This window comes from Ischnura elegans, chromosome 7, assembly GCF_921293095.1.
Source record: "Ischnura elegans chromosome 7, ioIscEleg1.1, whole genome shotgun sequence".
Lineage (NCBI taxonomy): Eukaryota > Metazoa > Arthropoda > Insecta > Odonata > Coenagrionidae > Ischnura > Ischnura elegans.
Genome location: NC_060252.1, coordinates 34976817 through 35002132, shown reverse-complemented (window position 1 = coordinate 35002132; position 25316 = coordinate 34976817). Strand labels below are relative to the sequence as shown.

The 25316-nt window shown below is 38.7% G+C and overlaps 1 protein-coding gene across 3 annotated transcripts in view; it reads right to left on the bottom strand.

The window, feature by feature from the left end:
* LOC124162110 (proteoglycan 4) overlaps positions 1–25316 on the bottom strand; it is a 673012-nt gene that overhangs the window by 356664 nt on the left and 291032 nt on the right. For all 3 annotated transcript variants that reach the window (XM_046538503.1, XM_046538505.1, XM_046538504.1), the window contains exon 2: positions 7195–7234. The gene's annotated coding sequence lies outside the window, so the exon portion shown is untranslated. The remainder of the gene's footprint in view (positions 1–7194; positions 7235–25316) is intronic.

Genomic DNA, 25316 nt, shown 5'->3' with positions numbered 1-25316 from the left:
ATATCTTTATACTTTAAATTCATAGCGAAAAGTGCGTCCAGTGATGTGTCTTCTCGTGAGCTGAATGACTTTCGAATCGAGGCTTTAATTCGCCCTTAGAGTCGGGGGATAGAGAAAGGAAACTCTTAATGGAGAAGGTTGAAAGAGAAAGAGACTTCTGAAAGAAGGATGGAGTGATTGAGCGGGCTCCAAACTTTCGTCTTCGCGTCGTTTGACGGAGAAGGCCGATTCAATTAGTGCTACCGGGAACGAAGGGCAGAATCCGTTCCCTGCTACACTGTTTGTGTGTGTGTGTTTGCTGTTTTGCCGACCTCTCGATTAGTCCTTTATGTGCTGCCTACCTGTTGTTAACCACCCTCTCCGATTGGCCCCACCCTCCTTCTCCTCCGAAATCCAATCGAGGCGAACAATTATTTTCGTTTAATCCGGCGGACGCCTCTCACCCCTTAAGCCTTCCTCGCCAAATGCAACTTATCCCTTTGGACGGTGATCACAAAGGATGCGAGGAGTGTGCCACCGTTTGGTCTCCGTGCGTGAAATTGTTTTTATATCGCCGTGAGATGCAACACCTTCGTATGATCGATCTATTTTTCCTGTGGATTATGCCTCATTCACATTACGATTGCTCCAGCGATTGTCGGAGCTATCGTGCATTCACACGACGATTGTTAAAACCTGTGCTGCCCTCTAGTGCTGACTACTAAAGTGAACGGGAAATTTACGGTTAGCAAAACTGTTGAGGTATGCAGGGACAAGATATTACTGTGTTCAACGTGTATTTACCGAATAATTTTTCTTCCGCCCATATTCTTTCTTCCTAGGACAAAACCATGAAAAAAATAGAGCTCCACGAGCTTTTCGTCTTTCTCTTGTCGCTTCCGTTTCCGGTCTCCCAGCGCCTAACCACCGTAAAGTGGCAACGTTCGGAACTACGTCAAATGTTGTCAGGGCATGCATTCACACGGCTAGTTCGGCCAGCTATCGTTAGGACGATCGCTCGGACAATCGTAATGTGAACGAGGCATTAGCGATTGAAATGTCGATTGAGGACCTCAGAAGCCAAGAGGGATAAGTGCAGTTTTTTTTATTTTTGGAGATAGACGCAAATCATGGTTGGTGTGGTACTCAATTCTGTTGTGGTACATGTGAATCATTGGTAAGCATATGCATACAGTTTCAGTGATTTACATGTATATATTTATGAAAACAATATATTGTATCCATTATTTGTACTTTCTGCAGTTCATTTGTTGTACTTGCTTTTTAACTTTTCAGTGTTTTCAATTGAGTTGGCTCCTTGGTTACAAAGAGAAAAACGAGGCATTGTCGTGGAAGAAGCCATATTGATATGTAAGGAATAAAAAAGATAGTGTAGAGTGAAAGTTTTTCTTTCATATAATCGCTTTGATACATTAAAAGTAATTAGTCATATATATGGTTTCGACAGTCTTTTATACAAGGTCTCGATGTTTTCTTTTACATAACATGCAACAAACTATTGGACAGTTATATAATGTTAGTTGAAGTGGCGTAGATTTTCAGGATAGCACAAGGAGAAAAAATAATAGAAAATGAGATCTTATTGTAACTGAACTGTAATGTCCTCTCTTAACCTATTGCACCTTAATGCTGATAATATAGCCCCTGCTATCATCCTCCGAGTTCTTCGCAACTTAAAATGTTGATATTGATTTGGATTGAACTCAGTGGGTTAAAATCTCCGTTCACTTCTCATGCAGCATTGGACTGTATCCACTATCGTAGACGGTCAAAATTTCTCAGTTTTCTTCAGAAAAATAGGCATATTTGTATTTTCCAGTTTTATGGGTTAATGGTTTCCAAATTTTCTTTTGAGGTAAGACCATTTATGTAACCATTTTTATATCATTAGTTTCACATAATATGCATATTTGCATGATTCAGTCATGATTATTAATGTTCCCACGACCTACGGCCAGAGCTTTCTCCACCCGTCTATATTCCTACGTGTTACTTTGCAGGTGTGTGTTACAGTGGCGCAGCGAAGGGGGGTGTTTAGGGGGATAAACCCCCCCCCCCAGAGCTCAGACAATTTTTTAAGTTTTATCTATTTTATTTAATTGAATTAATATTACGTATATAGTAGTGTAAGGATTAATAAAATATCCCTCAGAAGGCCGTAAAACTCATAATTTTGAACCATTTATCTCAATTGTTTTCTGGCGGAGGGTCCTCGCACCTCCCGCTTACCCTGGCAGGTATGCCATACCCCCAGACCCCCAGTATTAGGTGCGCCTGAAACCCCCCTAGCCTTAATTCCTAGCTGCGCCCCTGGTATGTTAATCTCCTGTGATGGCGCTTCGAGGGCTATTTAGCGTGCGCATCCCAAGCGCGTGTATAAAATTGAGAATCCATTGCCCCTTCGGCTCGTGTTCATTCTTGAGCGTCGCGGAGGGCACTTCACAAGATATCGCCTTGCACGAGAGGAGATCTGTCCCTGTGCTGCCACCTGCTCGGCTTCGAATCAATTATGCGTCTGCTTAAGTGGAGGCCGGGGACTCGAATTCACTTCGACGCGGGAACTCAAAACGCACTTTAAGCGGAGAGAGTTACATTGCGACGGGGAAACTGAGCTGGCGAGGATATACAATGCGAACAGGGCCATTACATAGCTATTCATACCATGGCCATTCGCTTCACATTAAACTTTAATGCGTCGCCGACAAAGGCTGCTAATTACGGTGGGCGCCGCCGACTCAGCTGATAAGAAAATATGTATCTCGCACAGTATTCTCGGTGCTAGAATAACTGTTTAATTTGTATATTATCTTATTTCTGCAATTCTCAATCATCTGAACTCCATTAACGCATTGTATATTGGGGTATTAAAATGTAGAGGAACTACTTTCTTTGGTAGAGGTGCTGACGTTGAAAATATGTGCTAATTTTGGCGAACTGCCTTTCCCTTAAAAATTATTTGAAAGCACATTTTTAAAACTATAAAAATACGTAATCAAGCGTTACGTTTTCCTTATCCATAATAAGTAATGGACAGTAACTTAAAATGTACTACCAAATATGTAGTCTTCTTCCTTATCCTAGCGTTTGTACCGCCATAGTGCAGAGTCCGCAGTTCTGCTCAGGAATGGAATCGACACTAAACGAAAGTCAGAACCAGTAAAGTTTCAATAGTTTCGTTCCCGGGAGCGAAACGTAGAGACGAAATAGATTTAAACCCGGGGAGCTAAACTCAGGGTCGAAACGAAATCGGAGTCAAAACTACTTCGGGTCGAAAGTTAACTAAAACTTTGGAATGAAACGAAACGCAGATAATATTTCGCACCGGAGGGACCACGTGCTTCATCTTCGAACAGTCTAGTTTCGACCCACACACCGAGTACAAAATAATGGCTGAATGAAGTAGAGGTTCGGTCCACCGGCATTAGATGTATGGGGCACTCTTATTTTTACCACTCACAGGAGAACGGTGAACGCAAACTGGCCATTCGATTTTTAAGCTCAATGCTTTCTACACGTATGTCAAACGTAATGGGTCGAAACTATTCCCTCTTATCCCCCACAACTTCCGGGATCGAACTATGAGCAGCGGAGTTCCGATTAATTTAGTTTCGTTCCAGGGATTCAAGTTTCCCCCGGGACGAAAATAAACTACTTAGTGATTTTAATTTCGTGCGGGAACGAAACAATTGTAATTTACACGATAAAGTGAAATTCGTTTTATTTCCTTAATATGAGCAACATTTTATCTACATATTTACTAAAGAGTTAAAGTGTGAGTTGGAAGGTTATTTAGCCACGGCTTAACATAAATTTTCTTTTATTTTTATCTCTCGTGGAGAAAGCGATCATAAAAATCTGTTGTTCCAAATATATCATTTTTCGTTTCTGTTCGACCTATAAATAGTGTGCGGTTTTAAGATGATGCTCTCCTTGCCACTCCGAAAGGCATTTGTTCTTAATTCTGCAATTTATCTAACCTCAGCTTGTTGTCACTGAGTCTCTAATGACTACCACTCTAAGATATTGAAGGAGGGGGGAAAAATTTCCAAATCTTTGCCAGTTATGTGGTTTAAAGCATGCCCTTCGAGTTTGGTATCTGGCGAATGTAATAGTCATTTTTGTGTATATTAATTTGTATTGATGTAAAAAAGATGGGTTAAATAAATAGTAGAGTATGAACATCTATGAGGCAATAGCAGTGGTTTACCTCAGCTCTTCTTAAAGAGTGGATTGAAAAAGGAATTTATGGATAAAATTAGTTTTAGTGAGAGAATTATTCTCGTCTTCCATGGACAGTTTGTGCTGCCTTAATGATACTAAATTGATGGAAAGTTCTGGAATATAATCACCCAATATTCGCGATATACTCTCGGAGCAAGAAGAAGAGGGCAATAAACAGAGTACAAAACTTAGGAAATCAGTTTTAAAGTGGAGAGTCATTTTGGTAGCAGTTCACATGCATCCTGCTTAGAGAGGGCCATACATATAAGTCAAGGCTCTTCCGATGGACGTCGCCAAGAAGATTGAGTTAACCATTATCGTGTTAAGGGAGCGTTCAACTATTTACAGTTGCGATGGGGAGGGAGGGGAGAATGCATAGAGATTTATGGCCTTTCCAAGGTCTCTCGCTTCCCAAGGGGCCGTGTATTCTGTACAAACCTCATCGCCCCCACCTCCCCGCCAATCAGCAGCTACCAACTGCGCAAGCGCGTAGGCTGCAGGATAGAGTCCTCTTGGCTTATACCTCTCGCATTGCCGGACGTTGCATTTGTCTTCGTTAGAGTTATGAATAAGTCACTACTTCCCTTTAAAAGGCCAGGGCGAAGTGAAGAGTTTGTGTTCCCTCTTCCTAATCTGAACTTGTTGAGCAGCAAGATTAGGGTGTCAGTATATCACAATATCAGTAATGAAACTGGAGTACTGAATAAGTTACGCAGCCGTGTGTAGTATTATTATTTGATTTCACCCTCGAAATTTATGGTTGTTATGCTGACTTTGTGGAAGGTTATCACGAAAACATAAACTCGTATCTTTCCCCACTTTTACGAAGACTTACTACGGTCCCTTGGTTTAACTTATTATCAAACGGCTTGGATGGAGCGAGTACTGAGCGGGGTGGGGATGCTAAAATTCTTGTTAGAGGGAAGAATGTTTAGCAAGCGAGCGATGGGAATAAAAAGATAAGGATTTATTGACAGAATGAAAGATACAAACCCCCCCTAAGAAGCGGAAAATACATTTTATAAGACAGCAAATTGGAGTCTAGGTCTTAAAATTGCAATATAATGGTGGAGACGGATTTTTTTAAAATTAGACGCTATTTTTCACTCTCCTCATTTTCAACTTTTGTATTTAAAACTGATAGGGGCATTGAAATTGCAAAGTTAAATGCGAGCCGTGGTGATTATCTGACTAGGAAATCTATCTGCGTGAATATGTATCCTTGTTATTAAAACTCCTTTCGATTTATGGTAAATTGCCAGAAGATGCATCTAAGGAAAGGAATTAAAATTTATTCAGAGGCTTCAAGGTCCTATTCGCTCTTCAAATGGCTCCTAATCGGCTATAAAACGTTGATTTTCCTCAAATGCGACAAACTATATGGTAATATCTTATATGATCATAATATTAATTTACTTTTTAGCAAATTTTCTCTCTCGTTCTTTGACCGAAGTAAAAATATCGTTGTTCATAGTACCTACCTATTTCTACAAATGGATTTTGAATAGCATTAATATCCGTAAAATATTTCCAATCATTCACGAATAATTTTAATGGATAAAAATGCTTCATAGATTATTTGCGTTTGTCAATAATGACCAACAGACTTTCTGGCAGATATCTCAATATTCTCACTGTTATTGATTAGCTAAAATACAATGACGGGTTTATTAGAGTGTGATATCTTTTCCGAAGAAATCTGATAAATGTCAACGGTCAAAAATAGTAGAAAAAACCCATTGTTGCACGAGAGGTGATCGGAAACTTTAAACTTTCTGCTCTTCAACATCATCATATTATTATTATATTTTCACCATTATTCAATCGGTTAAGAGAGTACATTACATTTGAGTTATGTCAGGGTCTAATATTTTCTACATGCTCTCCTGAAATTTATCATTAATATTATTGCTTTGATTTGAATTCATTGTCGCTTAGCACTGTCCTCTGCCAATAATCTCGCTAGAGCTCTATCTTTACTGAACAAACTAAAGCGTAGATTTGATCCCATGTTACTCATGGCTCGTTTCTGGACTCCATTCGTCACAGGCTTCGTCCCACCTTGGTCTCTTGCCTTTTCAGACCCCATCCACCACGCGCTCTTGCCGAAGCTCCGCCCACGCTAAATGTCCCCAACTAACCTCCGGAGACAAGTTGACTCGTCTCTTTACTTTAGGGGGACTGGAAAGTGTTCTTGATAATGAAGCAGATTTGTGTGAAACTTCGTGAACGAGTACCTATATTTTGTGATAATCTCGCTTGGAAGAAAAAAAACAAGAAATTTAACCGAATAGCATTTTACAGATAGCCAATACAATGTTAGCAATCAGCCTTTTTGAGCATGCTATGAAATACATTGGAGAAAAATGAAGAAGGTGAAGTTGACGGAAAGGAGGAGGAGGGACGAAATGCTGGGCATGGTGGGTGAGGAGTCTAGATGAGATGCCGAAGAGACAGAAGGATTAAATGGAGGGAGTACTTAGCGGGGACGGTATGTTGAAAACAATATTAGAGGGTAGAATGTTAGGCAAACGAGGGATAGGAAGAAAAAGAATAGGATTTTAAATAGAAATAAAGGTAGTAGGCCTTATTGTGAACTGAAGGGGGAAGTATATGAAGAAAGGGTTGGCATCCAAAATGCTTCTTCCAAAATTCTATACCATGGAAACCTATCTTAATCGGTGGAATACTTTGATAACAATGGATTACATGTATCAATTATTTTTCTTAATTTCTATTTACTCCTGAAAGCAGTGCATTATGACCTTTACGTCAGGGGTTCAAACAGGCAGCAATGTACGACACAAACGCTCATTCCCTGGATCGAGTTAATCTACCCAGACAGGATTCGAACCCGCGACCCTCGGTTTGGCAGGCAGGGGCTAAAACCCACTGACTGAAATCCAACTAATTGAGGGCTAAAATTATTGATTTCCATGATGCTTGGTTTTCATTAATTGCATATTTTCTTACCTGATTAGCGAAGCGGAGCCAGTGGTTACTGCAACTGCACCTGCGAAGAAAATTAAACCTTGTTATAACAATACTATTTATATTTACTACAACAGAAATTTCACTCACAAATAGGAATCATGCATGCAATAAATCCTTCAAACCATTGAATCCTTCATATTGAATAAATATTATTTTCCATTGCGTGAGGATTTGTAAAATAAATTGGAAATATATTCATTAAGCATGTTTAGTATGAAAATATCTATTTTATCAATAAACAGTAGAGCATGGTTACAATTTCTCAGCAACTTTCAAAAAAAGTTACTGAAAAATGTATACCATGGTTTCGAAAAAAACGTATTTGCGTTGCGTTATTTGGTGATGCAAACGGAAAAACAAGCTTTTCGATTGAGCTCCTTATTTATTAGTGCCTGAAATGTTGGAAATATAGTCTTATATTATTCAATTTTAAAATAGCAATCAGATATTCATTTAGCTTCGATTTTGGAGAGTTTTAATCAATATTCATCGCTATATTTATTTTAATGCTTTATTAATGATCTTTGGTACTGATACTTTCTTGTTAATTTAATATTTTCTAGTATATTTATTTTTATAATAAAATTAGATTCTTACAGCTTCTTGAGGTCTGTTGTGTCGGTATATTAATCCGTAAGAGTTAATGTCTAAATATATGAACGCGTAGATAAACACGAAAATTCACCGTGTAGCCACTCAACTTGTGTGAATGCATGTAGAGAAAATAGAAAATGTTCTAATTTCGCTCTTGCATTCGTAAATTTTCCGTTTCGATACACAAAAATCGTTCACGAAAAAGACAATAACTCGCAAGTGCTAATGTATCTTGTGGATAGATTAGAAAGATTGAAATTAATTTACAATATCAATTTTACTGCGCAAAAAAATATCTAATCGAAAATTTTAAGCGATATATTTTAGGAAATAAATTATGTACTTTGCTATAAATTTAGTGTAGTTTTTTAGTTTGTCAGCTGCTCTGTTACAATATTAACTTTATATTAAGGTCAATTATCGTTTGATGGATTACAATTAATTAGTCTTGAATCATTATGGGCAGTTCCTTTATTGCTATTCTTCGTGTGCATGCATATAGAAACCATTTAAGTCGAATTTTCCATTTAAATTGTTGGTGATGTCAAAATTGATTTGCGAATTTGTTATTAGCATGTTTAAAAATGCAAAGAACTGTATGTTATTTTGTTGAAAGATTAAAAATGTAGAAGGCTTCCTAAGGAAGGAATGTTCAAATAACTATGGGTTTATCTCAAAAGGATTAAATTGCAAAATCGTGGGCCATAATCTGCCACTAAGTAGGTATCCCACGGTCTCCCACGGACAGCAGGGCGTGGGTGAAGGGGTAGTTATCGCACTCATGTCCTTCGGGGAGGTAGTATATGCGTGGGGGCGATTGTTATTTGTGTTCTGCTGAAGTTGACAGGCTTAAAATTCACGACCTCGGGCCTGCGAGCTCGGATCCCTGGAAATTAGGAGGCTAAAATGCGATGGGTGAACGAGTGGAGGAGATAAGATTCCTTCGGCCGGCTCATGTTTATCCGTGAAAGATACCCATCTCGGCATACTATGTGTCATCATAATTACAAAAAGTTAACTCAAAAAAGAGAAACCGGATAACCTGCTAGCGGGTGAGATATTTTACTGAAAATGATGTGATCCGTATTTATAAAGACCGGCTAGAAGCATTATTTACCTTTTTAAACATAATATGTATAGGAAGGTATCTTATTTGTTTTATACATTTTATAATTAATATATTATTAATATTTTTGTCTTCAATTCATAGTGAGTATTTCTATATGGTAGGAATCAGACAATTTTTATGTGTTGATGAGACAATTAAAATTAAAGTTACGTACGATTCCGAATAAGATATTAGTTTTTATTGGCTGCGTTCTAAATTTTGAATACTTCTTTTATTTCTTATTGGAATGTTATTCTTCAAGAATAGCGAGAATTTCTAACTATATTTACCCAAGTTCTTTTCGGATAAGAAATTTTTATACAGTGTAGATTAAATTAGGCGAAGAATTAAATTCCAGTGTTGCATCCTGTTGGAAATTTTGGTCAGGCAAAATATGAATGAGATAATTTAATCTGTTTTCTGGAATTGCTGTTTTTCATGGATGATTGATTTTTAAAAATCAAGATTGAAGCTATAAATGTGAGCCTTAGGTAGTATTCCCCTTTATATAATCATATGAGGCGTTTTAGAAGTGTCTAATTTCGAATAGAAAATTGGCTCACTCTTATTTGTGACCTTAATAAAGTACATGGGCCACTTGAATTAAATCCATTACCGATCTAATTCCTTAATTTGACTTAACATCAATTGCAGCATACATTTGGTCATAGATTAGTATAAAATTGTAGCACGATGACGTAACTAAATGTAATGTTTTTCATGACCTGTACTAAAATTTATGAGATTTTTTTGCTACAGTTGCATATTTATTCATAAGTCATAAAAAGTTAAAATGCTTTCTATAAATGTAATGCCATTCTAGCCTGCATAAAAATTCGCATTTTCTAATGCATAATGCATTTTCCAGGTATTATAGCACGGAATTCTCCATTGTTAAGGCCTTCGGTGGATAAAATATGACGAAAATGAGAATATTCCCTGAAAACGTATTTTTAAGTGAACTAGCAGATACCATGGAGAGGCCAAACTCCATATAAATAACCATCCATATATAAAGGTAATAAAATTAAGAAGTTAAAATTTATACTCTGCCAAGGACTCGGTCTTTCTTTTTTTTGGATCAATCGCGATCGGAATCGGCTGTTGGTTGAAATTTCAAATCCCTTGCCTAGGTCCTTAAGGTTATTTAGAAGTAAGTTTATTTTACGGAAAAGAAAAGTGGATTTTAATCATATTGCTGCGTTATCTTCTATAAAAATATTCTTGCTGACGTATCGGAAATTTATATTCCATTCTCAAGGCTTATTATACGAAAAGATGATAGTTATAATAAATAAAAAATGTGCTCATATATTCTAAAATGAATTTTTGCAGTGAAAATTATTTAAAAAAAAAGATATTAAAAAAATTGCTTTAAATTCAGAAAAAATTTAAATTATATAAAAAAAATTGACAAACCTTTTATGCATTGCTAAGTTTGTAAGTTACTATGTTACGATATTGTATTCGTATTTTCATCAACTTCGAAAAACTGAGTGTAAATACAAATTATTCAATTTTGAATGCTGGTTTAATACCCCATAGGCCCGGGTTCAAATCCTAGCGGTGGCAGAAATTTATCAGGAATTTCCCGATCCTTGATTCAGCGTTATATGGAGGTCACTTTAAGCGCAGAACTTCTTTCCTGCAGATGGAATGTTCAGCCGTGATCCCATTGGCGCCTTTTGATAAGATCAGGATAATCTCGACACCGGGTTTCTCTCCACCCTTCCTCATCCACTCTTCCCTCATGGCGCAAATGAACTTAGCTACCAGTTACCTCCTCCAAATACCATACTATGACTTACCATGAATAAATTAAGGTACAGTTGTGAGATAATATAATACTGATAATTTAATGTATTGCTCTGGGTTTCGCTCCACCCTCCAATCCGTATCCTCTCCTCATGAGGCAGATAGTGTTACTCCAAATACCAAACATTACCATTAATGAGATGAAAGTGTAGTAAGGAGGTAATATACGGCAATTTTCCTGAGAATGACTTGTGATTCGTTTCTCGTGCCAACCGCTTAAGTTTCACCTCTGGAATTCGGGTTGCCTTTGATATTTGGCCTTTGAAGGAGGCCGTGTTTTGGGCGGGAAGGCGTCCTTCGGAGTCTGCTCCACCGCAGGAAGTGTGGCCTGTTAGAACGGCCCTGGCATGACTCGCGTTATGGGCTGCGTATCTACCGCCCCAAATATCGTGAAACATTCCGACGAAATTAATAACCTTGCATTCCTTCTAATTACTCTCGCGAAAATTCGTTACGGAGAATTAATCCCCAGGTATCGCGTTTTAAAAAGCCTCTGCATTTCAAATTTTCCGTGTCGCAGAACTAATTGAAAGCAAAGAGGAAATCTGTATTGTTTTGCTTCAAGATTCCAAGAGCGTTGTTAAATTTCCTGTTAACAATGAAAATTAAAAATTCCACAAAATTATCCCTCTCGTGTTACAGTTTAACTAGGACATATAAGGAATGAAAGGAATATGATCAAGTTAACTGCATGCATTAATTAATTATCGGATGATCCGATACAGGAATACTGCAAAATCTCCCTCAGTTTTATAACCCCTTTATCTGTTTCGATGTGCTGATTCAGCATTAGGCGCAACAGTCCAATAACTCTTTGCGGCGAAATGCGTCGTATGACTAGTGAAACTGTCAGGAAGTAGGTGTCAGGAATCGGGGGATCCGGGTTCGAATCCCGGTCAAGGCGAATGATTTTTTTCTCTGTGGATCTTTCGCACGATTGTGCATTGCGGGTGACTCCCGTATAAGTTATCACCGTGGCTAGTCCCGGTATACTTAAAAAACTGTCAGGAAGCACTTCAAGTTTTTCATTCACGGACACCATGTAGGACTTCATGCCCGGGCTTATTGATTTTATGACGTTAAAGTACATCATTCTAACTTAATTACTCACCATTGCCCCATGCATTAATGAAATAATATTGGACCACGCATATCTTGATGCGTGGGTGTGAACACATTGTTTTGTGCTTCGCTATGTTTTACGGTGATGCTTGAACAATATTACTTGTGCTAATTGCACTAATATATAATAAGCACTAATTGTGTGAGCCGAAATGGCGATTTATGATAATTGTTCGGCAGACGGATAAGAAAGATAAGCGATGACGAATAATAGCATATGTTATTATTGAATTGAAAATATTAAATTATTTTTTGACGCAAAGCATCATTATCAGGGACTTATTATAGATATCATTTACAAGTTTACATGTAATTAGAGTCAGGAAGAATGTTAGCATGAAGTGGAAGAGGTGGTGGCGAGTTTAAGGGGGAATGGGAAGCAGCATCAAGTCAGGAACCCTATGGTGGTGGGAGGGATGAGGAAGTGAGTAGGCCTAAATCCGATTTTAAAATTATTTCCAGCATCTCTTTATATAAAAATTTCATCAGGGTATTTTTATTGAGTTTTTCCATTAAATTAATGTCATAGAATTTAGGTATGGCAAGCGTGTTAATGTAATTTTTGCCAACGTTTTGATACACTTATACACCTTGTAACGCTACCAAAATTACGTGACACTACTCACCTACTATTTATTTGGTTTCGTGTTATCTTAGGGTATAAAAACACACTTAATTATAAAATAACATGCACAAAATATCACTTTTACACTTTTATATTCAGAATATCAAGAAATAAGACTAATTGGGCCCAATTTACAATCGATCATTATAACAAACAGATTGCATAACTTCCCAGTATATTCCAATGGGCTTTTAACTCTTCCCCTTGTGTATTGGTTATAATCATTCAAGTCTACTTATCGGGTTCACTGCTCGCGTCTCCACTCAAACACTGCCGGATAGTACAGTGCTCCACAACTCCACTCTCTGCCTGATATCCTCCTCTGTGATCCCTGTCTCTCGATCACGCGTCCCTCCTTGTATCGGTTCTCTCTCTCTTTTAGGCGCCTCCTTTTTCTTTGCGTCCTCTCTTTTTTTTATATTCTCCCGATCTTCTAAAACACTTCTTATACGTATCTTTCTCAACACAATGACTCCCGCTTGTCTATTTCTTCTCCGCGTCCCTAACTACCCATTCTTGCCTCATCACTACCGTTGTTAATTTCAAATTATCTCAACAAACAACATGGTGGCTTGTTTACATTATGTTACAACCTTCATCAGAATGGAGGGAGTACTTAGCGGAGAGGGGATGTTGAAAACGGTGTTAGAGGGTAGAATGTTGGGTAAACGAGGGAAGGGAAGGAAGAGAATAGGATTTTTAGATAGATTGAAAGGGAGTAGGCCTTACAAAGAATTGACTAAGGCAGTGCTGGAAGGAAAGGGAGGCTCCCAGATTACTTCTTTGGTACACCATGGAAACCTACCTTAATTGGTAGAATACTTCAGTAATTATAATCAGGGCTTTGAAAGAGAATCAATATGTACACAATTGTGACACATAAACAGCATAAAAGATTATGTTGAATTATTATTTTAATAAATTTTCGAGAATCTGGCAATAGAAGTCATTAAATGTTAGCGAAAAATAGTTGTGAATGTAGGAATTACTAAATTATATTTTAAGGGAATGGATAAATACATTTTGGTTAGATACCAAGAGGGATTTTGAGACATGCTCTTGACGGAATTCGAAGTCATGGCCATCCGGATTTGCCGGCTAGGCTAATTGCCTGAATTGGTGAGACAATAAATTAACTGAATTTTGCCGGCTATTAAAACTATTGAAATGAGAATATTAGCTACAGGAATAAAAATTTCTTTGAATTAATATTTGGAATACAAAATTGTAATAGAAAAAACCTTATAGTTTCGACGACGCCAACTCATTCAGTCAAATTGATTGAACCTCGACGTCCGTTCGCCAATTAATTTGTGGCATTGTCTACTTTTGAAGGTGTTAACAGTCCGCCCGTCTTTCTACGGAAAAATATACCGAGGATTTAAGGTCTTTTCCGGGGAAAAAAACGGCCGCTCACCCAGGAAAAGAAAACAGCCCCTTCACATATCATTTCTCCCCTGAATAGCAGCCCGAACAGGCAAGTTTTCATTCCATGTTTTTTTTCTCCTAATCTGCTCTCTCGACAAGAAAGACCTCACGAGGAAACAATGGCCTGGACACTTGAATTCATGAAAAGGCGCCCGTGGCGATTCGAAACGATTACTTCCCCGTACGACCACGGCGTCGCTTGGATCGCACTCTTGTTCCGCGCCCAATGTATGTGCGTGGGTCCCGTGTGTGTAATATCCGCTTGTCTCGCCGACCCAATCGCACAATTCATCGCACATTGCACAATAGCCGACTTGCTGCGCATACCTCCTCTCTCCATATGAAAACTCCTTTCCCAACCCTCCGCGAGAAGGCGCCACTTGTGTGCGGGACAAATGACCCCGGCAGAAATATATTAATCGTGCTCTTAGTTGTGGGGGCTCTTGCCGTTTCATTAGCGCCGGCGTTTTGTTCACGCCTCTTCTTGCCGTCACCTTCGCTTTGAATTTGCGCTCTCCCAGAGTTGGTTGCATGTGGAGACAGCCTCCTCACGACATAAACGGGCCCTTGGTAGTCTCGGAAAAAGGTACGCATGGAATCTGGCCGCATTAATATTCGCTGTCCTCCTAAAAACGATCGCCTCGCTGTTTTGTCATTTAAAGTCTTGAGGATTCTCTAAATTCCAGAAATTCCCTTGCCCTACTGTTTTTGCAACATTTTTATGAGGATGGGAACTTTTTTTAGCAGAACTTTTTGCCCTAGTGTAATTTATGCAACTCTTATTATCGATTGCCTCTTGAATTGAGCTTGCAGCTGTGTTATCATAGATATCGGTGATAAATACCATTTAGGATCAAGAGATTTCTGTATCGCAGCGATTTACTCTGCTTTCGTCTTTTTTCATTAAAAATAATGCCTCTTTTTAACAAATTAGGTCCAACTTGAAAAATGATAATTCTAAATTCAATTCTGATGGTCACGAGTTCGAATCCCAACTGTGGTATGTCTCAAGTTACTGAAGATTATTTTTTGATAATCTGTGAGTGAGTTTCCTAAATTATTACCTGGCATCATAGACATTATTTTCATCCTGAATTCGCATTCCTCCTATAAATTATCTCATCAGAAGACGTATAGGACATACTCCAAGCTGAATGTATTCATTCCTAGAGACATAAACTGTCATTTAAACCATTTAATATTGTTCTAGATTTTTTATTAATTAAATTAAATTAAATTAATTAAATTATAATTAAATTTTAGAATCGAGCTAAAACTTTTATTTTTTATCGAAATTAAATCTGTGTCATGTGGGGATAATCCTTTTTTCTATCTATTAAAAAAGTTTCATATGTTCATGTCTCATTTTAAGTGCCTATGAACCCTATTCCTGATCGTAAAAATGCGTCCCTGGGTTCAGTTCAACTCAATGGCGCTCAGTTCCTCAACCCATAGATTTGCAAACATAGCTGAGGTGGGAGCTCAGTTGAGCAACGAGCTTGCGAACTACGTACATTCAATGTGGGGGTGAGCTCTTTGCCAGTTCCAGCTCTCAGGCCACCTCACATTGTGAAAATGCAAAATTTTTTAAAAACACTGCCTCCGGATTAAAAATTGGTATCTTTTGGCAGGGAACCCCAATGTTCTTCTCACATGACCGCTCCTCTGTTAGCTTGGATTAATTTTATCTCCGGTGTTAACTCATAATCCCATCTCATCCTCCGTCCTCTTATGCTTTGTTTTGTTTCCACAATAAAGATAAGGAAGACGGTACACCCTCCCCATTTTCGCCGCACATAATGTCTGATTTCTGTTCTGCATGGACCTCTGCCCCAGTTCCGCAACTGCTGTAAATGATACCACCTTGCCAATGAAGTGAGCGGGGTATAATCCTTTGTGGCTTGCCTCTTTTTCCTCTGCTCCCAACTGACCTTGTGTCTACCTGCTGTGGAGACCCTGGGTGTCATCTACCCTTATCTTCAACCTCCCTTTTCATCCCAAAACATCGCTGATACAAGCCCCTGAATACAATCGTTTTGGACGTCATCTTAGATTACGCGTTCTCTGTTCGCCATCTTACCTTACGCATGCATGCCTTCCCCATCAGATTAACACCTAACTCATAATATTATCTCCTCTTCACTTCTTCCGAGATGGAAATTTATAGCCACAGTCATGGTTTAGGTTTTTTATGAGTTTTTTTATATTACATTTTTTGGGACAACATATGGCCGTATTTCATTGTGTGTATTTCAGGAAAGGGGAACGGCGTCGTAACGAAGCGACCAGTTCAAGTAGGAGCAATATGATTTTGGCGTTTAATCTTGCAGATCCTTTAAAATTATTGCGTAAATCAGTTGTAAACGAATAAGATGGGGTGGACACAGCTCCATCACTCGGACCATCTCACTCTGTTAAAAATCCAAATGTTTTACAAAACTGAGTCCGGATTAAAAAATTGTATCTTTCGGTCAGGAACCACAAAGCTCATGTCATGTGAATGCCCCTTCCCTCTGTTTTCTTGGATTAAATTTATCTCTAGTGTTCACTCATCATTCTATCTCATCTGTCGTTCTCTTATGCTTCTTGTCCGAAAAAATGGACCAACGCTGGATCGTACACAATTGGAATAAACTAATTATGCGAACAAACAAAGTAGCACCCTCCTGTTGTAAAGACTTATTCATTGTCTTAAGAGCAGGAAAAACGATAACATTTGGAATTTACAATTTCAGGATTACTGCTGATACACACACCAATGATGCGTTAGCCAGACGGACGCAGAGAATAGAATTGAATAATGTTGTCTTAACTTGAATGGAGCAGGTGTTCACGAGGCAAATATCGATCACTAAATGGCTAAATAGGGCTTGCCAATAGTCTGAGCACTATCCCAGGAGATTGACATCTGTACAAAACTTAAGTTCCATACTAGTAACTCATTCGTTATGAATTCAAGTGCTTCCTGAGGAAAGGACATTTCAGATAACGTCTCAATGACAAACACACCTGCTTAGTGCTGAGTAATGCAATAACCCCGAATATATACATATAAAATGAAGGTTTGAGTATTCGAGATTGAAAGATTTCTACTCCGTTTCGCTGATCACCATGGAAGCTCGCGCGTTCATACATTTTTTTCAAGGAGAAGATTGGTATTCTAAATACTTTGCTGTAACTCGGCCTCAAAGCACCGAAGGCCTGGTGGTCCATGATTGGCATCGGGTTTCGTCAACTGTTTCTATATTTTGAATTCTAAATCTAAATTCAATCGTGGTAAAGACAAGAATTGCTTAGGAAAAGGAAGTTTCTATAAGAAGAGAAAGTTGTTATGTAGCAGAATGCACTTAGAGGAATATGGGGATAAAATAAATGCTTTTGATATGTTTGCGTGGAGAAGGATGGAGTAAGTGAAGTAGATGGATAAAGTGAGGAATGAGGAGGCGCTGGAAAAATTGGGGAGGAAAATTTTGATAGAGAACTACACCAAAGAGATAGTGGAATTAGATCGGCCATATTTTATGAGGGGAGAGGATTTTTTTATAAACATAAAATAAATGAAACGGTTAGTTTCAGGTGAGATAAAGTTCAAATATTCCGTCATATATGGTAGAGTTCTTTCAAATTCTACTGAAAAACTACAAGTCTTGAAAATTATGTGTGATTATCAAAACGCGTCAGGTAGCGAATTCAGTTTTTTAGTTGCACTTGCAATATTTTTTTTTCGTTTATGAATATATTAATTCTCGATTTCATCTACTTACTATACTCTTCTCCCACCCACCCCCTATAGAGTGAGTATGTGAGTTCTTTGGGCATAATTACTCACATTTATCCACGGAAAAACAATTGGTACCAAATTTCATGCTTGCGTAATGAAATAGAACGCTTTTCGCTTTGCTGCTAGAACTAGTGCGAGAGTAGACGATGGGTGAGCGTCGATCTTGCTGTTGATTTTACCCTCGGCGACAATAACGCGGATATAAATCTCCGCACGTGCCTTGTCCATATTTAATTAATAGTCTATAGTATTCGCCGCCGATGCTATTACGTTATTTGTGCCATATTGGCGACGTAGCGGCCAGCATAATATGAATTATCATCATTTGAATAGCGTGGGCCGACGTAAGGAAATCCAGTGCCTATGATCATAGCTCTTTCCTCTTGGATCACGTCCTTTATGTAGGCAGACCACTCCAGATTAAGTCTAAAATGATATGCACATTCTGCGCCGAGGAATGCAAGAACCTTACTGGCGCGGAGTTGCAATATCCCGAGTATGATCTCAAGCACTCGATAGCCGTAACACGGAATCTTGGCAGGGAAGCTGAATGGCTGAGTGCCGGGCAATGTCCTTGGCGGAGCAAGAGAGCGGTATTGCCCCGGGAACGCTGCCGGAATTGGCCTCGAATAGAATACGGCCACGCGGCATTCCTTTGCACCTACTAACTCCCCTCCCACCGCCACCGATACTGCGATCTCCTTCGTCCAGGAGCCTTCGAGAAAAATCTGCTATCGAGGCGACTTGCAGCCTTCGTTTTTTTCCTCCCATGATCACAATATAATTTGACGGGGATTACTTTTTTATGTTCTCTCCTTGCGTAAGAATGAATGCATGAATTTCTACTTCTCGGGGTTCTCGAGTACGATGTAGGTTGGGATCTCATAGGCCATTATTGTGACTGTTATTCAACAGTAAGCAAAGAGACCAAAAAATTGCTGAGTTGAATGAATTTTGCTGAAGCTGAATATGAAATCGATGAAAGAAGTAAGAAATAAATCATCAATAGATTGGACTAGATGATAAGATGTTTGCGCAAAAACAATACTCTTTCGAAACAGGTTATTCAAGAATAAACAAATTGGGAAAATTCATATAAAAACTACAAATTAAGCTTGCCTCTCTATGCAGTGGAGTACTCACAATACCAGCAGTAGGCAAGTTAATTTGATGACTTACTTGTATCATTCCCAACCATCAAACGTTTTATCTAGAGAGCTAGTGGCAACAAATGCTCACCTTTATTCTGTATATTCAGAAAATAAAACCGATGGAGGCATTTTTACGAGCTTATCCCGAAGAATTTATGACAAAAAATGTGGTGGCATAGTCAAAACGATAACCAAGTTGCTTTTTTTTCCAAAGCATGTCCCAAAATGTAAGGGTAGGTATATTGAACCAGCGACATTCATTTGATGTATTAAAAAAATTCATTTCACTCTGGCTTTCTACAACAATATTATTTCTTACACATTAGAGTGCCTTTAATTGATATCTTCAGAATGAAAAGGCTGAAGTATGTAAACAGTATGAAAATTGTTTCTTCCAGCAATATAAGAGCACCTTCTCGAAAATCAATAGTCCACATTTCAATAACTAGGATAATCACAAATTATTGGTTCTATATTCGCCGTCTTCCTTTAATCCTCTCTATTCCTCCTTGCGGATAGATGTTCTTTTTCTTTGAGTTCTTCAAATTTCCAATTTCATTAGATAGCATCGAATGTGGTCATTTCAAATAGATAGAAAAATTATTTACTTAAAAATATACGGTATATATTACATACATTATGTGTTCCTCGATATTGGTCTTCTAAGTTGGCAAAAAAAGTTTTAAATAACATTAGCAAAATGTAAATATTATGCATCGCGTAGTTGCGCACCTTCCTCCTTTATCACGTGCATCCCATCGGAAGAAGTCTGATACTGATGCAGTTTCGAAATTTTGTGCTGAAAGTCTCATTTTGAAGACATTCCCGCGAATTTTGCAAAAGAGGATATGGCTAGATCTTTTATCGCCCCTTTAAATGGAGAAACAAGTGTGACCGTTTGTTTAGCCGACGGCAGATTGACATGAATGAAATTTTTGGAAAATCAACTTTTTGACATCCAAATGCCACCAAACGGTAGAGTCTAGATGGAAGTTAGTAATACTGTCGTAGATAGAAAATTCAGTGCTTCGACAATTTTTCTCGACGATTTTAGTGGGGGTCGATTCTATGGCGCATTGCCGCACCACGCCTCGTTCACCCCAAACATTTGTATGAATTAGTCAGTCAGTGGTCGAAAGTGGGTGTTATATTTAGAGTACACACATAGATTTAAAGAAAAGGGATCTATAATTATACACTCATCGCCGCGATGCGGACACTTTTTTAAGCCGATTAAAATGCGCCCTAACAAGTAAGCTGTAAGTGGCAGCATAGGTAAAGCTTCGACGAAACAGACCTGGGTCTTCTCTGTGTAATCTCATTGGCTGAGTTGCCCGAAAGTTTGACAACGAAATAGTTCGGGAATCTATTTCCCGTTGAAAGGGTAATTCGCAACTCCTCCACGGATTGCTGGGTGCGTTAGAATGTTTTTCTTGCCTTTCTTTGGCTCTCGGAACCCAGAGCTTCTCAGCCAATGTTTCTGGCACTATGCCCTCTAAAAATGGAGATAAGGGAGCTGAATATAATGAAGAGTTTGTCCTTGGGTTGGTGTGTCTCTCTCATCTGAAGTCTCTGCTGTTTTGCAAACGAAGTGATTATTGAAGTGACCGCTAGGTCCAGCGCTAAAATCAAAGTGTTCTCAAAAGTCAAATATTTAAAATTTATATTTAAAATATCAGTTACATTTCTAAATAGGATCTTAGACGTGATGAAACTTTTATATTTCATTAAAAGTAAAACCCTGTTGTATCGGAGTTTTCTTTCTATCTGTTGAAACGGTTTCATATACTCATGCTAATTTTCTCCGCCTTGTAATCCCGTTCCTAATCGTAAAGAACGTCCTAATTTTAATTTACCTCGCTAAGGGTGGAGCTAAGCTAAGCTACTAGCGTGAGAATTACCATTAACAGCATAAAACCAAAGTGTTTAACCAAGGCTTAAGAAAGAATAATTAATAAAATATTATTTATGCTTCAATAAGGCTAGTGGCTGATCATTTATTGGACTTCAATCGAGTATTGTACCGTTGCTCACTCAGTAATTCTGCCTGGAAGTTGAATTTAATTGGTAAATGTATAGCTCACCCAGACTAAGCCATAAGTGTGCGATTTGCACACATTCAGGGTATTGGGTGCCAATTCCTTCCCCTGGCCACCTCGTCAATCCAATATTTTTGATTGAGAATGCGTGGAGACTTACATGGGTCCCGCATTGTGACATACACACCAAGTTAAAACGTCTGAAATTGAATCTCTACGGTTAAAAAAATACAACTAAGGAAGGCTTTGTATGAAATGCATAGAATAACCTCGCTTGTCAAAAAAACTAGGTGGCATGAGAATTTTGTGAGGAGTCCGAAGAATATTTACGTTAGATTATTATTACCCGAATAATTCAGAAATGGTATTTACTTTTGCTCCAGTATATTATGCAATTTCTATCAATATTACTAACACGAATCTCTAATCTATCTCTAACAGGAATTACCCACATGAAAACCAGTATTTTAATTATCATTTAATTCAATGCTTATAATAGTAATTGATGTAATTAATTTGGGCACTTCAGGCTTAAATTCAAAGGTTCTCCAAAAATGTACTCATGTGGAAGCAGTTATTGCAGTTGCAACTGCTTTTCCGTTCTGAATTCGTCGTGGAATTCAAATTTCCACTTTTTATTACTTAAAGGTAACAATTACAGGGACTAGCTATGGAGTAGATTAAAAATTAAAAAAATTATTTTTCGGTGTATCGATTGCTAGTAAAAATTACCAAAGAAGGAATCGTTAGGAGTAACTTGATTACTTTTACTTCATTAAATAATATCACTGGTGTGGAGGCACTCACCGAGGTCCTCTTACGCCAACAGCTTGCGGTGCATTGAAGCAGAATCGAGTGTTTGTGGTGTGCCGTATTCCTATCTAACTGCAATTTTGAAACGTGACAATGCCAAAAGCCACTTCTACGGCATTTCCTCCTTTGCACAGGGAACGCTTCAATGGTAAGAGGCGAACATATGCCCACCGGAGGCAGAGCTCACGTATTTCCCGGAAGTGTACACTGAACCGCTGGGAATAGCTATTGCGATCCCGAGGTTGATTGCCCTTTTCTGAGGAGGTATTAATCGCCATGAGCGACGTTTGTCTATACATGCGGCTTGTCCCATACATGCGGCACACAGTGTTACAAGAATAGGTCCTGGTTCCTACCAGGTCTGTGCAGCGGCGCAGCGAGTGGGGGGAGTTTGGGGGATAAACCCCCCCCCCAGAGCTCAGAGAAATTTGAGTTTAATCCATTTTACTTGGATTAGTATTGCTTTTAGAATAGTGTTAGGATTAATCAAATATCTCTCAAAAAGCCGTAAAACTCGCATATTTGAACCATTAATCTTAAAATTTATCTGGAGGAGGTCTCCGCAACCCTCACTTACCCTGGCAGGTATGCAATACCCCCACACCCCTTGGGTCTATGCAAGCTGCAAAGATAGATAATCACGCATTTGAACTCAATAAATAATTTGGACTCGTGGCAATGGTATCCGCAGAAGCATTAAAATTTAATTATTTGTTTCCTTTATAACTTAATTCGACTCACCTTTGGCCTGTGTCGTAACGCATTTTTTTTTGTATACGCACAAAGGAGTTCGAATTTGTCGTTTTGATATTTTGAAGCATAAAATAACTTGCTTTTCGTTCTCCAGAAAAACGGTAGCTCTCGGTACATACTATCCGTAAATATCGACGATTTTGTGGCAAACTTCGTATGCATATTTTTAGTTTGAAATCTTACTTATAAGGAAATGTTTATGTTTCAGTCTTGATTACACTGAAATTTTCCTAATAATCCACTGGGTAACGCTTCCTACTATTGCATTTTATCAAACTAGTCAGTGGATAATAGTTTTTTATTCTTATTACGGGCGAGATACAATACAACGCAGCGGAATATAATATCTGGGTGGAATAATATCTTCAAAAACGCATTACATTCACTGATTATAATGCATTTCTCACTTATGCATTCATTTTCATTAAAAATTCTCAGAAGTCCATCTTAAGAAGGACTCATCACTTCCGCTCAACTACTTTTTTTACAGCAAATTACCTTTGCAACAAAATAATTAATAATATTTAAAAGCATCATCATGTAATTTGTAGACTACATAGAGTGTGTCCATGAAATTATTTGCCTGTATCTTCAACTTGAAACTTTTTACCTAACATCTTTCTTCTCTCTCAAATTTAGCTTATTGGACATAAACAATACACATTCAAGTACATCGTGGACTGTGAGAAAACCACGCAGTTGGGTTACGAACCCTGCGACGTCAAGTTACGGGCGCAAATAATTAAGCCCACTGTCACCGTCAGAACACCACCAATCGATCGATGTCAAATGCAAAGAAATGAGTGAGCTCACGAATGTGACCGACCCTTATTTTTTTCGATCGAGTATAGCGTGCCTACACGCGGAAGCAGGATTCCTTCCCTTCTCTTATGCGATTCACTTGGCCACGTCGTCTCGGGGGTCCATTCCCCACCCTTCTCCTCGCTCGCATCTGATATGGAAGGGCAAGGAGAAGGCGGTGGAATTCTCTCTCCACGCATGGCTTCTTTATCCATTAGACGTCCGATTGGGGAATGGTTTCAGCTTCAGTGGGAGGACGTGTTGCCCCGGGCGACGCGAAAACGTCTGCCTGTCCCTGCCGACCGATCGGGGGCTGGACTGCCTTGTGAAAAGGAATGCTGGCACTGGGGGCTCTTTTTAAAGCGGCTGAGAGGAGACTGGGCTTCCTTGGGAGACGTTGAGATAGCCGTTCTGATGCCGGCGGGGGTTCAATTTTCATCGTCTGCCCCACTCGGAACAGATGGGAATGGCTACGCATCAGTTTACGAGAATAGAGCGAACCTCTTTGTACGACATAGTAATTGGAAGAATTAACCGGTAACTGAGGACATTTACCCCGTGAGGGAAGAGTGGAGAGAAACCCAGCGTCGACATTAGCCTGCTCTTAACGAAAGGCACCGATAGGACTGAGTTTAACCATTAAAGTTTCAGGAAGCGCTGTCGCGCTCCTCCTGTATCTCATGAAAAAAGCCAGAAGCGCTGCTCCTGCTAGTCAATATTAATGTTATTTTCACATAACATATTTCGTTTAAATTATTACTGAACTAGTATTTTGAAAAATAAACTCGTCAAATAATATACTACAAAGGTGAAAACACATATAATAAATTTTGTCTTGATCTTCTGAATATTTACCCTCTCTTGTATTTTAGACATAATTTTTTCCTAAACAAATGTAAAATCGGCAAAAAAAAGCTCGGCATTTTTAGCGGAGTACCATTAAAATTAGTTGGTACATAAAGGGTTAAGGTTCCATCCGACGGACGGAGTGGTGCATACATGAAATATCCTCCACAAAACACTCAATCAGGGAATAGGTAATCTCTGGAAAATCCCTCCCAACGATAGGTATTTAACCTGGACCACCAGGGAGGGAAGTCAGCACTCTAACTAACACGCAAACTTTATCCCCTGAACCTCTCTTGTCATATTTGGCTCATGAGGACGCTTCACTATCTTCCTTTATCTTTTTGTCTCGACAGGCCGTCTTTTGGGCATTTTGAGCAACGAATTACATCCTTCAACTCTCTCACATTTTATGTTTAGTTAGATAAAGTTATATTTTAAACCATGCTTTTTAACCATGTTTGGACAAAATGGCGTTAATTGGCACATATTTTGGGTCACACGTAGTGAAGGTATTTTTTTCTGATGGAAGGTTTTTTAAGTACTTAACGGATTTCTAACTCTTGATTACTGAACCTGGCTCAAAGTCACGCGGTCACTAAACCTTCGTAATTTTGACGACGCTATTTTTTGAACTTCCATTTTTTAATTTTAATATCCATTCAAATATCGACTAAAAACCGTAAAATATAGTAAAATTGTCATTCATGCCTCTTTAACGCACTTATTTCACGTATTTTCTTAAGAATTTACAAAAGAACAGTTCCACAAACACACCCACTTCAAATTGTAATTCCATTGGCCAGACGGAAAGTGGCATCAGCTCATGCAATCGTGTGGGAAATATCAGTGGCGTTGCGCATTGCCACCAAATTTCTCGGTTTATTTAACGACTTTAAGTAAGGTTATATTTCTTCGTTAAAACTTTCGCGGGTGCTCGTCATGTTGAATTAAAACTTTTGGGCTATGTCGCCGAAGATTCCCTTGAGAAAGCGACCAGCATCGGTCGGGAAACGTTGGGGCCACCCAAAATCTGACGCGGCGACATAGCCCAAAAGTTTTAATTCAACAAGGTTATATTTCTTAAATATCTTTCGGAGGTTTTATCGTAAAAATTAAACGCCACGGAACCTGGTTTCACCAAGGCTGACTCCGGAAACTTGCCTGAAAATTACTACGGCAGCAATGTTTACTAACGTAAGCAACAGCAATTGCTACATAAATG